Source organism: Vigna angularis, chromosome 7 (genome assembly GCF_016808095.1).
Source record: "Vigna angularis cultivar LongXiaoDou No.4 chromosome 7, ASM1680809v1, whole genome shotgun sequence".
Lineage (NCBI taxonomy): Eukaryota > Viridiplantae > Streptophyta > Magnoliopsida > Fabales > Fabaceae > Vigna > Vigna angularis.
The window spans coordinates 36,824,388-36,839,691 of record NC_068976.1 but is presented as its reverse complement, the minus strand read 5'-3'; the positions used below and the strand labels follow the sequence as shown (position 1 = coordinate 36,839,691).

Here is a 15,304-nt window from a genome sequence, read left to right as displayed (position 1 = left end):
AAAAGTCCTTCAATCAGGGTTTTATTGGCCAACTTTATTTAAAGATGCCCATTATCATGCTAGAAATTGTGATAAATGTCAAAGAGCAGGGACAATCACTAAACGTCATGAGATGTCTTTACAAGGTATTTTAGAGGTTGAGGTTTTTGATTGTTGGGGTATTGACTTTGTTGGACCCTTCCCTCCATCTTTCAACAATGAATATATTCTGGTAGCAGTGGATTATGTGAGTAAATGGGTGGAAGCATTAGCTTGTCCTAAAAATGATGCTAGCACGGTAATTAAATTCCTGAAGAGGCAGATATTCTCACGTTTTGGCACTCCAAGAGTGTTGATCAGTGATGAAGGATCTCATTTTTGCAATTATCAGCTAGAGAAAGTACTCAAACACTATGGAGTAAAACATAAGGTAGCTGCACGTTATCATCCACAAACCAATGGACAAGCTGAGGTGTCTAACAGGGAGATAAAAAGGATCCTGGAAAAAACAGTGACTTCATCAAGAAAGGATTGGTCTCTCAAATTGGATGATGCTCTTTGGGCTTATAGGACAGCAATGAAGACATCTATGGGATTATCACCGTTTCAATTAGTCTATGGGAAAGCATGCCATTTGCCAATAGAATTGCAGCATAGAGCATTATGGGCTTTGAAATTCTTGAATTTTGATCCTTATGAAACTCAATGCACATGCAGAACACAAATTTTGGAACTTGAAGAAATGTGATTACATGCATATGATTCATCCAAGGATTACAAAGACAAAATCAAATTTTATCATGACAGGAAGTTGGTGAATAGAGTTTTCAATCCAGGACAACAGGTACTATTGTTCAATTCAAGATTGAAGATATTTCCTGGGAAGCTGAAGTCAAAATGGTCAGGACCATTTGTGATAAAAGAAGTGCATCCGCATGGAGCAATTGAAATATTTGATCCAGCTGCTGCTGATCCACAGAAAAGTTGGGTAGTGAATGGTCAACGTCTCAAGCCCTATCTAGGAGAAGTGCAACAATTATCCATAGTGATGTTGTTGGTTGATCCTTGAAAGTCTGGGTCAGGCTCGTGACATTAAACAAGCGCTTACTGGTTGGCAACCCAGTGTTCTGTACGTATTTTTGTTTTTGTTTAGGGTTGAAGTACTCTATTCAAAACCTAGTTTGTTATGATGGTTTGCTAGTGACTGTGATTGTGTGATAAGTAATGCTTGATGATGATTATTGACTGATTGATGTGAGATAGATGTGTACATTACATGCTTAAACAGGTGGTTCACAAGCTCTGTGAACAAATGCAAAGTATTATGATTGTGATTGTGATATTAAGCAGGATGTGTATGTCAAATGTGAATGAGCTTATATGTGAGGTTTTGAGCTCCAGAGTTGTTATTGATTGAATGCTATTGCTTTGAAAGCATGAATGACTTTGCCCAGGTTTTCTATGATTGAATCAATTGCTTGTTTTGCATCATATGATCAAGGCCATTTGTTGGAACCCTTTTTATTGGCCAAATTCATAAAGTTAGCCCCTTAAAAGAGAACACTTCGTGTTCTATCCTTTGAACACTTAGCCTTGAACATAAATTGAAAACCCTTGTTGAAAAGCTTTACCTTGAGTTAAGTAGAAGATCTTGTGTGGTATTGTTAAATGTTCAAGTTTGGGGTTGTTGGGAAAACATGAAAAAGGAAAAGCATTGAGCTAAGAGCTAAAAAATAAGAATATGCAAAGAAAAAGAAAAAGAAAAGAAAAGAAAAAGAAGCAAAGCTCAATGCAAATGCAAAGGCAAGTTGGGAAGAATAAGAACAATTGTGTTGTTATGATTCTCTTAACTCAAGGATTTTGTGATCTAGAAAAACCAATTTTCTTGTTAGCCCAGCCACATTATAAGCCATTGAAAACTCCTTGTGATGATGCATGCTTGTGAATGTTTTTGATTGTGGTAAAATGAAAGGTAAAGTTGATTCAGGTGACATTGTGAGAGTAGAGTGAATGAGTGATTACCTCTTATACACTTGTGTGTGAGTGAAACACTTTACCTAGTGAGGAAATATTCCATAAGCACATGAACATTCATGCTTAATTGATTGATCATTCATGAAAAATAGCATTTGTTGGAAATTAAATGATTTTGTGAACACTAAAGCATGTGCACATCTTGATTGAACTCTTGGTCATAACGTTGATTGAAGTTTTTACTTATCTTGAAAAAGAGATTTTTGAATGAGTGAATAATCATATCAATTGGTTGAAGATTGAGTTAAATCTTGTTTGCTTGAGGACAAGCAAAGTTCTAAGTTTGGGGTTGTGATAACAGTTGAAAAACTGTTATTTTCATGCTTAAAATTGATACTAAAAGCAACCTTTATCCTTAGAAACTAGCTTGAAATCATGCTTTTATTTATATTTTCAGAAATAAGAGAGCTGGACAGGTTTATGCTTGATTTCAGTGTTTTTGTGCAGGTTTTAGGGTGAATTTAGTGAAAGAAGTGAAGAAGGAGAGAGATGAAATCAGAAAAGACACTCAGGAGCTCACGGGAGGACCGTTGAGGGGCAAAATGGCCGCTGAGGGGAAGAACCGAGCTGGCGCACTTACCACTGAGCGGCACTATTTTTGGGCTTGGGCCTAATTTTATGTAATTTACGAATAATATATAAGCTTTAGGGTTTCCTAGGGTTAGTATCTTTGGCTGGAACGAAGCAAACACTCTCTCTTCCACCCCTTTGAAGGAGGATATTGGATGCTGATAACAGTTGAAAAACTGTTATTTTCATGCTTAAAATTGATACTAAAAGCAACCTTTAGACTTAGAAACTAGCTTGAAATCATACTTTTATCCATATTTTCAGAAATAAGTGAGCTGGACAGGTTTATGCTTGATTTCAGTGTTTTTGTGCAGGTTTTAAGGTGAATTTAGTGAAAGAAGTGAAGAATGAGAGAGAGGGAATCAGAAAAGGAATCAAAGAGTGAAAAAGGAGAAGCCGAAGTCACCGCTCAACGGCATTTTACCGCTGAGCGGCACTCAAGAGATTGCGGGAGGTCCGCTGAGGGGCAAAATGGCCGCTGAGGGGAGAAAACGAGACGCGCAATCACCGCTGAGCGGTATTTACCGCTGAGCGGCACTTTAATGGGCTTGGGCTTGATTTTTTTGTAATTTACGAATGGTATTTAAGCTTTAGGGTTTCCTAGGGTTAGGTATCTTTGGCAGAACGAAGGCAAACACTCTCTCTTCCACCCCTTTGAAGGAGGATCTTGGATGCTCAGGCTACCTCTTCACCTTTTCAGGGTTTATTCTTTCATACTTTCATTGTAATTCATCTAGGTTCACCATGAATATGGTGAACTAAACCTTGTATGTTTGTTGGGGAATCAATGTAATCTCTTGAAGCTCTCATATATGGAATTTATGCTTGCATCTTTAAATTAAGACTTATGCTTTCTTTCATCATTAGTTAGGGTTTTTCCTCTTTGCTTAATGCTTGCATTGTTTAACTCATTCTAATGCATGATTATTGGTTTTGTCGATACGGACACGTACGGGGAAGTCTAGATCCGGGGAATTTCTCCCAATATTATACTAACAATATTATATTGGTTGTCGTTAAGCTCCTGCGTTTATGAACTAATCATTAGGAATGCTAGGAATTGTATGAACTATTTGATTAGGGAGAAGCCATCTAGAATGGTACTTTAGAGAGTGGCATTAACAATGATGAGTTGAATGTTGAATTCCTAAAATGTATGAGAGTGGATGAGATGAAATTGACCCCCAACAACATATTCATTCATATAATCCATTGAAAGTGTTTATCTTTTGTCTTTGCCATTGATCAAACTCCATGCATACATGTTTAGTTTTTCGTCTTGCATAATATAATCCAATTATTTCGTCCTTAAGTCTTAGCTAATCAACAAACCACACAACTAAACTAGGCCGTGAGTCCTTTGGGAAGAACGATACTTGGTCTTACCAAGTTTATTACTTGAACGATTCGGTCATACTTGCCGATTGTGAAAAAAGTTTGTGACATCATATTTTGGTGCTTACAAATTTGTCCATCAGATGTTCAAGCTACCTCTTCACCTCTCTAGGGTTTTATCTTTCATTCTTTCATTATTGTTCATCTAGGTTCACCATGAATATGGTGAACTAAACCTTGTATGTTTGTTGGGGAATCAATGTAATCTTTTGAAGCTCTCATATATGGAATTTGTGCTTGCATCTTAATCTAAGATTTATGCTTTCTTTCATCATTAGTTAGGGTTTTTCCTTTTTACTTAATGCTTGCTTTGTTTAACTCATTCAATGCATGATTATTGGTTTTGTCGATACGGACACGTACGGGGAAGTCTAGATCTGGGGAATTTCTCCCAATAGGTATATTGGTTGCCTTAAGCTCCTGTGCTAAATAAACTAATTATTAGGGATGCTAGGAATCGTATGAACTCGTAATTAGGGAGAAGCCTTCTTTGAAAGGTAATTTAGAGAGTGGCATTAACAATGATGAATTGAATGTTGAATTCCTAAAATATATGAGAGTGAATAAGATGAAATTGATAACCCCAACAACATACTCATCCATATATTCCATTGAAAGTATTTGTATTTTGCTTTAGCCATTGATCACATTCATGCATACATGTTTATTTTCTGTTTTGCATATTAAATTCAACTTATTTCGTCCTTAAGTCTTAGCTAATCAACAAATCACATAACTAAACTAGGCCGTGAGTCCTTTGGGAGAACGATACTTGGTCATACCAAGTTTATTACTTGAAACGATTCGGTCATACTTGCCGATTGTAAAACAAGTTTGTGACATCATATTTTGGTGATCATAAATTTGTCCATCACCTTTTCACCCCTCCGCGGAGCCAACGTGGGTTTCTGAGTGCCGCTCAGCGGTAAACTGCCGCTGAGCGGTAATTGCGGCTTCTCCTTTTGCACTTTTTAATGTCTTTTATGATTTCATTCCTATCCTTCTTCACTTCTTTCACCAAATTCACCTTAAAACCTGCATAAAACACTGAAATCAAGCATAAACCTGTCCAACTCTCTTATTTCTAAAAATATAACCAAAAGCATGATTTCAAGCTAGTTTCTAAGTGTTAAAGGTTGCTTTTAGTATCAAATTTAAGCATGAAAATAACAGTCTTTCAACTGTTATCACAACCCCAAACTTAGAACTTTGCTTGTCCTCAAGCAAACAAAATGTAACTCAATCTTCTACCAATCTGTACAATGGTTCACTCATTCAAAAATCCTCTTTTCAAGATAAGTGAAAACTTCAATTAAACTCATGACAAAGATTTCAATCAAGACGTGCACATGCTTTAGGTGTTCACTAAATCACTTAATATCCAACAAATGCTATTTTTCATGAATGATCAATCAACTAAGCAAAGATGTTTATGTGCTCATGGAGTCTTTCCTCACTAGGTAAAGTGTTTCACTCAAACACAAGTGTATAAGAGGTAATCACTGATTCACTCTACTATCACAGTGTCACATGAATTGACTTTGCCTTTCATTTAACCACGATCAAATAAATTCACAAGCATGCATCATCACAAGGAATTTTTCTATAGCTTATAATGTGGCTGGACTAACAAGAAAATTGGTTTTTCTAGATCACAAAACCCTTGAGTTAAGAGAATCATATAAACACAATCATTCTTACTTTTCCCAACTTTCCTTTGCATTGAGCTTTGCTTTTTCTTTTTTTTTTCTTTTCTTTCTATTTTCACATACTTAATTCTTAGCTCTTAACTCAATGCTTTCAATTTCCCTTTTTCTATTTTCCAACAACCCCAAACTTGAACATTAGTTAATACCACAAAACATTTTCTACTTAACTCAAGGTAAAGCTTTCAACAAGGGTTTTAAATTTATGTTCAAGGCTAAGGGTTCAAAGGATAGAACACATAGTGTTCTCTTTAGTGGCTTATTTCATGCAACTTGGCTAATATAAGGGCTACCAACAAAGGGCCTTGATCATATAATGCAAACAAGCAAGTAATTCAATCATAGAAAACCTGGGCAAAGTTATTCATGCTTCCAAAGTAATAACACTCAAAGTAATACTCTAGAGCTCAAAACCTCACATGTAAGCTCATTCACATTTGACATACACATCCTGCTTAATATCACAATCACAATCATAATAACTTGCATTTGCTCACAAAGCTTTTGAACCACCTGTATAAGCATGTAATGTGCACATCTCACCATCAATCTATATCAAAGCATCATTCAAGTATTACTTATCAAACAATCACAATCATCAGCAAACCATCATAACAGATAAAGTTTTCATTGAGTACATCAAACCCTAAACTAAAAACAAATAAATAAACAAGTTTAGAAAACCAAACAAAAACATAAATCCTGCTTCAGTTATGATAGCATTCATCAGTAAATGCTATCTCAGCTCCTCTTCAATCTGAACTGTCATCTGTATCCTCCTCTTCTTCCTCATCTTCAACATCTTCAAATGCATCATCCTCATCATCATCAGCATCGTCTTCTTCCATCTCCATAGTTGAAGCTTCAGCTGCTTCAGCTCTGTCTCCTTGTACCTACTCTTCTGGCCAGGCTACCACATTATGAAATTCCTCCATAGTCCACCTGTGTGCTGGAGGTGTATCATACATTCCAACAATCATCTCAGCAGTGGCCACCTGCCCTCTGTGGATAGACTGTAACTGTGCACCTATGAGAGACATGTACATGTCCCTCATCTGAAAAGGTTCTGCTTCATGTGTCTCAGCTGATGCCTGACCCTGTGCTTGCCCTCTTTCTCTACGAGTACGGCGTGGTGGAACTGGCTGAGCCGCTTCCTCACCTCCACAGTATTGTCTGTAATAGGCCTCATCAATTGCTTTCCTTGGCCTTTCAAATGGTGGAGCAGAAGTATCCACTCCAGCTATCTTGTAGAGGTGTGTAATCAAAGAAGGATGTCCTAAGGGTGCTTTGTTGTTTGTTGTGTTGTCGCAGATCCTTATCTCATCAGCTATTACTTGTCCAATATTGACATTCAAGTTCCTGATTGCATAGTAAAGGAGAAGTGCCCTGCTAAGAGTGATGTCTGACACATGAGAACATGGCTGAATGTTGGCATGAGAAAATGCCATCCAGTACTTTGCAAGAGGAGTCAAGTCAGTTCTCCTGATGTTAACCACAGAGCCGGTTCTATTTCTCTGAAAATGTCCTCCAGGTACACATAAAACTCTCTCCACGTCATCAAAATCAGCACCTTCTTCCATACAGAGAGCAAACTGGCACTGCTCACCAGCCCACACAGTATCCAAGAAGTTATTGATGGAATCAGGATCATACCTAATAGCATGGGCTCTGACATAGCCTAGGTAATTCTCAGCTAGATAATCACCAATCTTTCTTGCATTAGTGTAGAACTCTTTTACCACAACTATATTGGCAGGTGTAGGGTATGTGGCTAGCTTCCCCCAATCATTCCCTAACAATTGCTCTCCAAATTGAGGAGCAAAGTTAGGTATCATTCCAACCTTTCTCTCCATAAGTAGTCTCCTATCCTGGACCACCTTGAAGTGTTTTTCATGTTTGCGAGATAGAAACCTGCTAGAATGGGGTTGTTCTGGTTCCTTTTCTTTTCTTTTGGATGCCATGGTCTTCATTCTTTTGCCTGAAGAGGATGTCATTCCTACATCAAACACAAATACAAAACCACAAACATGTTGCTAATCATTAGTAAAAACACATCCAACACCATTATTTCAAAGCTTAAACCACCGCTGAGGGTCAAAATCACCCCTCAGCGCCACCAGTGCAACTATCCAAAATGCAACTCAGCAAAATCACAAGTCTGTTAGAGTGCCGCTCAGCGGCAAGTTATCCCTGAGCGGTAAATCTGCAGAATTTTGAAAAACTCCTTTTGGCTTATCCTAACTCCACCCACATGCATTTTTCAGTTTTCCAGATCACAATCATTCAGTTTAATCGGTTCAAACCTCAATGAAATCATCAAATCATGCATAAAGATCAAAACCCCTAAAATTTCATGCTTTAATAATCCAATTCAAACTCAAGAACCCTAGAATGAAAAATGCTTGACTTACTTGGGTGGAGATGCTAGATGAATGGAGAATGCTTTCAAGCTATGATGCTCTCTTCCAACCCCAAACTTAGATGGAACTAGTGAGAAAGTGAGTGAAAGAGAGGTTTTCTCAAGAGGGATGAGGGAAAAATTGTAGAGATCCTTTGAAAGAATATGTAGGAGTATGTGTGTAGAGGAAAGTATTAAAAGAGAGGCCAAGGCGCAACTTAGGGTATAAAAATACCCTAATGGGCTCAGGTTCCGCTAAGAGGCAACCTAAGCCCAGTCTACGACGCTGCTGCTCAGCGGTAGTTTGCCGCTCAGCGGCACTTTCGGGAAATTTTCTTCTTCTTCCTAGCTTGACCTAAATGCGTCCTAAGCCTACCCCTCACTGGCTCCCTGCAATAAAATTCTCAGATCACTCATGCACAACCCTATTATGAAACTAAAGCAGAATCAAAACAAACAATACAGATAAAAGCAATCAACTGGGTTGCCTCCCAGGTAGCGCTTGTTTAATGTCACGAGCCTGACCCAAAATCATCCAATACCCATCAGTAGGTATATAACTTTCTTAACAACACCCCTTAGTATGTGTAACAAACCGAGTATCCTTCAGTAGATACTTGACCACCTAGCATCCTTTAGTAGATGCTATACCTAAAAAAATATTTACAGAAATAATGTCCAATTGATTAAAAATTACAAAACCAAAATAAAAATTAAAAGTTCTTAAATCACTGGGTTGCCTCCCAGCAAGCGCTCTTTTAACGTCACTAGCTTGACCCAAGCTCATGTTCTTTCATCTTTTTCTTCTTTCTACTGAACTTCTTCAGGAATTTGATAAAACGAGGAACCTGTTGCGGTGTCTCAATCAAAGGAACTTTAATCTCCAATTTCTTGAAGATTTCCATAAAGCACTTAAATTTCTTTTCCTTCCTATGATTCTTCTTTAGATGAGGATGGGATTTTTCATATGATTTCTTCTTCTTTCCTCTCATCTTCTTTTTCTTCCTTTTCCTATCACTAAATTTTCTCTTTTTCTTTTCTCTTATTTTTTTCTTCCCTTTTCTTTTTCTTTTCAACTTCTTTATTTTCACACAAATTTTCTTTCTCTCTTCTCTCTCAACCACTTCTTTCTCTTTTTCTTCATCTTTATTTTTCTCACTCAACTCTTCTTTTTCTTTTCTCTCTATCTTTTCCTCATCGCCCCCTATTTTTTTTTCATCAAGAATCTTGTCACTTTCAGTGAAAACGGCTTGCCCTTCCTCCTTAGGGTTAACTTCAGTATTAACCTCATCATTCAATCTCTGACTAATGTAACGAAGTTGCATCTCCATTCTTTTACATGATTCTTCAATGCTTTTCTGAGTAGCGTCAGAAGTTTTCAAAAATCGTTGAAGGGTGTCATCCAACCTATCCAAACTTCCTGATAGAAAGGGTTGTTACTGCCATTGTTGTGGTGGCGGCCATTGTTGTGGTGATGGCCAATCAAATGGTCTGGCAGCTTGCCAAAATTGGCTTTGATCCATGCTTGAGTGAGGTTCCCACCAGTGGTTGAGATTACTTTGGTAGAATTGAGTGCCCATATAGTTAAATTCTTGACCAAATTGCATTCTGCAGACATTAGGCACAAAACCCTAAAAACAATTGTTAGCACAAAAAGATATAAAAGAAGACATAAGATCAGAGATAAGAAGATAAAATAAAAACAGTAAAATAAAATAAAATAAAATAATAACCAAAAAATAAAATAAAATAAAATAAAAACTGAAAAATATAAACATAAAATAAAAATTCGAAATTTAAATTAAAAATTCAAAAACAAGTCAAAGATAATCAATAATCAAACAAATAAACTAGTTAAACCACGAGTCCCCGGCAACGGCGCCAAAAACTTGATGACAAATTTATGAACACCGAAAACGACGCCACAAACTTGTTTGACCCTCGGCAAGTGTGACCGAATCGTATCAAGTAATAAACTCGGTAAGACCAAGTATCGTTCTCCCAAAGGACTCACGGCCTAGTTAGTTATTTGATTCGTTGATTATTTAAGACTTGCGAACGATTGATTGTAGGTTTTTAATGCAAAAGACAGTAATTAAACATGTATGCATGAATGTGATCAATGGCAAAAAGAGTAAAACAAACACAGGATGAATTATATGGATGAGTATGTTGTTGGGGTTATCAATTTCATCTTATCCACTCTCATATACTTTAGGAATTCATCAATCTTTTCATCAATGTTAATGCCACTCTCTAAATTACCTTGTCAAGAAGGCCTATCCTTAATTACGAGTTCATACAATTCCTAGCATTCCTAGTAATTAGTTTTGAAGTGCAGGAGCTTAAAGGCAACCAATATGCTATTGGGAGAAATTCCTCGGATCGAGACTTCCCCGTACGTTCCCATATCGACAAAATCAATGATCATGACAATGAATGAGTTAAACAATGCATGCTTTGTGCAAAGAGGAAAAACCCTAACAATTAGTGAAAGAAAGCATGTATCTCAAATAAGATTTTTAAACACAAATTCCATATATGAGAGTTTCACAAGATTACATTGATCCCCCAACAACAATACAAGGTTTAGTTCACAATATTCATGGTGAATCTAGATGAACAATGATGAAAGAATGAAAGATAAAACCCTAGAAAGGTAGAGAGCTAGCCTGAGCATCCAAGATATTCCTTCAAAGGGGTGGAAAAGAGAGTGTTTGCTTCATCCCAGCCAAAGATACAAACCCTAGGAAACCCTAAAGCTTATATACTATTCATAAAATTACAGAAAATTAGGCCTAAGCCCAAAATAGTACCGCTCAGCGGTAAGTGCGCAAGTTTGTTTCTTCCCCTCAGCGGCCTTTTCACTCCTCAACGGAGCCAAGGTGGGTTTCTGAGTGCCGCTCAACGGTACACTGCCGCTCAGCGGTAATTGCGGCTTCTCCTTTTGCACTTTTTAATGTCTTTTCTGATTTCATTCCTATCCTTCTTCACTTCTTTCACCAAATTCACCTTAAAACCTGCATAAAACACTGAAATCAAGCATAAACCTGTCCAGCTCTCTTATTTCTCCAAATATAACCAAAAGCATGATTTCAAGCTAGTTTCTAAGTGTTAAAGCATGATTCCTAGCAAGGTGTGGAGGAATCACTAGGTCATGCATGGGACAGATATAAAAGCTTACTAAGAAAAACTCCCACGCATGGTTTTGACGAAGTGGAAGTAGTCCTGATCTTCCTTGAAGGTCTTAGTTCACAAACCAAGTTGATGCTTGACACCTCAGCTGGAGGAAATATCAAATGGAAAACTCCAGAGGAAGCTACAGAAATAATTGAAAACATTGCTACAATTGATAATGAGCTGAACAGTGAAAGAGGAGCTCCTATTCAACAAAAAGGAGTTCTACAGTTACAAACCAATGATGCTTTGCTAGCACAGAACAAGATACCAACTCAACAACTGGAGACTCTCACAAAAACATTTGCACAACTGCCAAAAGAGTTAAAGACTGTTGCACAGGTTCAATCACAGTTGTGTGAATTATGTGGGGGTGACCATATCAATGGTAAATGCGCCTTTCCAGCAGAAGCTTTAGAGGATGTTAACTTCATGGCCAATCAATTTCCATACCGTCAGGGGAATTTCAATCAAGGGTGGAAACCACACCCAAGCATTGGTCAAGGACAAAGTGGGCAAGCTGGACAAACTGGGCAATTTAACAAGCAACAACAACAACCAACCTTATGGCAACAGATTTCTATACTTAATAAAAGATCAATAAGGATGGAAGAAACTCTTCAGCAATTTATACAGAAAACTGAATCTTGTCAAAAGAGCACTGAAGCTGCTATTAAGAACTTGGAGATTCAAATGGGTCAGATTACCAAGCAGTTGGAAGAAAGGCCTGACAAAAATTTTGGGGCTAATACTGAGGTTAACCCCAGGGAAGAATGTAAAGTGTTGGAGAGTACAAATGATGAAACAGTTGAGTTAGACAGAGAGAAAGAAAAAGAAGAGAGAGAAAAGAGAGAAAAAGAAAAAGAAGAGAAAAAAGAGAAAGGAGAGAGAAGAGAGATAAAGAGTAAAGATATTTTTCCTTTTCCAATAAATCAAGAGAAACAATTTGATTTTACAGAATTATTCAAGATGGTGGACAATGATGTACCTTGGAAGGAGATATTACAGCATATTGCAGTTTATACTAAACCTAAGGAAGAAGTCTCTACAAAGAAAAGACGTAGAGATGATAATACAAAGAAGTATAAAGCTGTTAAAAAGGAGCCATTCCCTCCAAAAGCAAAAGATCCAGGAGGTTTTTCCATTCCATGCACAATATGGAAGAAAAGGATAAAAAAAGCTTTACTTGATTTAGGATCAAGTGTTAACTTGATACCTTATTCTTTACTTGAGCAGATTGGTGATGTTGATGTGAAGCCTATAAAGGTTGACTTAGTAATGGCAGATGGATCTTCGAAGAAACCCTATGGAATAGCAGAGGATATTATAGTTTGTGTAGGCAAACTATAGTTCTTGGCAGACTTTGTGGTGATGGAGATGGAGACTGAAAAGATACCCATTATTCTCGGAAGACCGTTTATGAAAACGGCCAAAGCCATCATTGATGTGAATGAAGGTATAGTGGTGCTCCAAGACCGAGAAGAAAGAGTTGTTGTAGATGTCTTCAAAGAAGAGAGACAGATGCAGGAGGAAGAAGCTAGTCATAAAGCTGCATATCAAGATGTACTCATGACTAGCCCTGAAGATGAAAAGCCCAAGGTTAAAGTAAACATTGTTTGTTGTTTCAGGTATAGGAAGAAGAAAAGATTGGAAGAGAAAAAAAAGTCCATGATGACTGGATGAAAGAACGACTCCAACTTGGTAAACCTGTGAGATTCAAAAACAAGTTGTGGGTTGTGAAAGGCTACAAAGAGAATGAGATGATAGAGATGGAGTCTCCACATTCTAGAAGAGTCAAAAAAGTGTACCGGAAGTAGTTGAGGAGTTGGTGTGATATGAACATCAACCATGAAGAAGGAACTTGAACTTTATTGGGTCAAGCTAATGATGTTAAAAGAGCGCTTGTTGGAAGGCATTCCAGTGATTTGAGGACAATTGTTCTTTTGATTTTATTTTGGTTTTGTAATTTTTAATCAGTTGGACATTATTTCTGTAAAATTTTTGGGTATAACATCTACTGAAGGATGCTAGGTGGTTAAGTATCTACTGAAAGATATTAGGTTTGTTACACCTAATGATGGGTGAAGGTAAGAAAGATTTACACCTACTGATGGGTGTTGGTGGATTTTGGGTCAGACTCGTGACGTTAAACAAGCGCTACCTAGGAGGCAACCCAGTTGATTGATTATATTTTTGTTTGTTTTACTTTAGTTGCATAATAGGGTTGTGCATGAGTAATCTGAGAATTTTATTGCAGGGAGCCAGTGAGGGGTATGTTTAGGAGGCATTTAGGTTAAGCTAAGGAGAAGGAGAGCACTTCCCGAAAGTGCCGCTGAGCGGTAGTGTCGCAGACTGGGCTTAGGTTGCCCCTTAGCGGAACCCGAGCCCATTAGGGTATTTTTATACCCTAAGTTGCGCCCATGTTTCTCTTTTCACATTCTTCTCTACACACACACACACTCCTACATACTTTTCAAACGTTCTCTACAACTTTTCCCTCATCCCTCTTGAGAAAATCTCCCTTCCAGTCACTTTCTCACTAGTTTTCCATCTATGTTTGGGGTTGGAAGAGAGCATCATTATTCTTCACAGCTTGAAAGCATTCTCCATTCATCTAGCATCTCCACCCAAGTAAGTCAAGCATTTTTCATTCTAGGGTTCTTGAGTTTGAATTTGATTGTTGAAGCATGAATTTTTAGGGGTTTTGATTTCTATGCATGATTTAATGATTTAATTGATGTTTGAATCGATTGAACTGAATGATTTTGATCTGGAAGACTGAAAATATCATGTGGGTGGAGGCATGACAGGTTAAAAGTGTTTTTTTCAAAAATCTGCAGAGTCACCGCTCATGGGTAAATTGCCGCTGAGCGACACTCTGACTGATATGTTATTTTTGTTGAGTTGTGTACTAGATTACTGCACTGCTGGCGCTGAGGGGTGATTTTGACCCTCAGCGGTGGTTTAGCTTCGAAATAAGGTGTTGTTTATGGTTTACTAATGATTAACAACAGGTTTTGTGGTTTTGTAATCTGTGTTTGATGTAGGAATGACATCCTCTTCAGGCAAAAGAATGAAGACCATGGCTTCCAAAAGAAAAGGAACCAGAACAACCCCATTCTAGTAGGTTCCTATCTCGCAAACATGAGAAGCACTTTAAGGTGGTCCAAGATAGGATACTCCTTATGGAGAGGAAGGTTGGAATGATACCTAACTTTGCTCCTCAATTTGGAGAGCAATTGTTGGGAAATGATTAGGGGAAGCTTGCCACATACCCTACACCTGCCAATATAGGTGTGGTGAAAGAATTCTACGCCAATGCAAGGAAGATTGGTGATTATTCAGCTGAGAATTACCTAGGCTATGTCAGAGGCCATGCTATTAGGTATGATCCTGATTCCATCAACAACTTCTTGGGTACTGTGTGCGTTGGTGAGTAGTGCCAGTTTGCTCTATGTATCGAAGAAGGCACTGATTTTGATGATGTGGAGAGAGTTTTATGTGTACCTAGAGGACATTTTCAGAGGAATAGAACTGGCTCTGTGGTAAACATTAGGAGGACTGATTTGACTCCTCTTGCAAAGTATTGGATGGCATTTTCTCATGCCAACATTCAGCCATGTTCTCATGTGTCAGACATCACTCTTAGCAGGGCACTCCTCCTTTACTTTGCAATCAGGAACTTGAATGTCAATATTGGACAGGTAATAGCTGATGAGATAAGGGTGTGTGCCAACACAACAAACAGCAAAGCACCCTTAGGACATCCTTCTTTGATAACACATATGTAAGATAGCTGGGGTGGATACTTCTGCTCCACCATTTGAAAGGCCAAGGAAAGCAATTGATGAGGCCTATTACAAACAATACTGTGGAGGTGAGGAGGCAGCTCAGCTAGTTCCACCACGCCGTACTCGTAGAGAAAGAGGGCAAGCACAGAGTCAGGCATCTGCTAAGACACATGAAGCAGAACCTTTCTAGATGAGGGACATGTAAATGTCTCTTATAGGTGCACAATTACAGTCTATCCACAGAGGGCAGGTGG

At 38.0% G+C, this 15,304-nt stretch overlaps 1 pseudogene; it reads left to right on the top strand.

Annotated features, from left to right (window-relative positions):
• Positions 1–15,304, top strand: part of LOC128197919 (uncharacterized) — a 102,835-nt pseudogene that overhangs the window by 3,191 nt on the left and 84,340 nt on the right.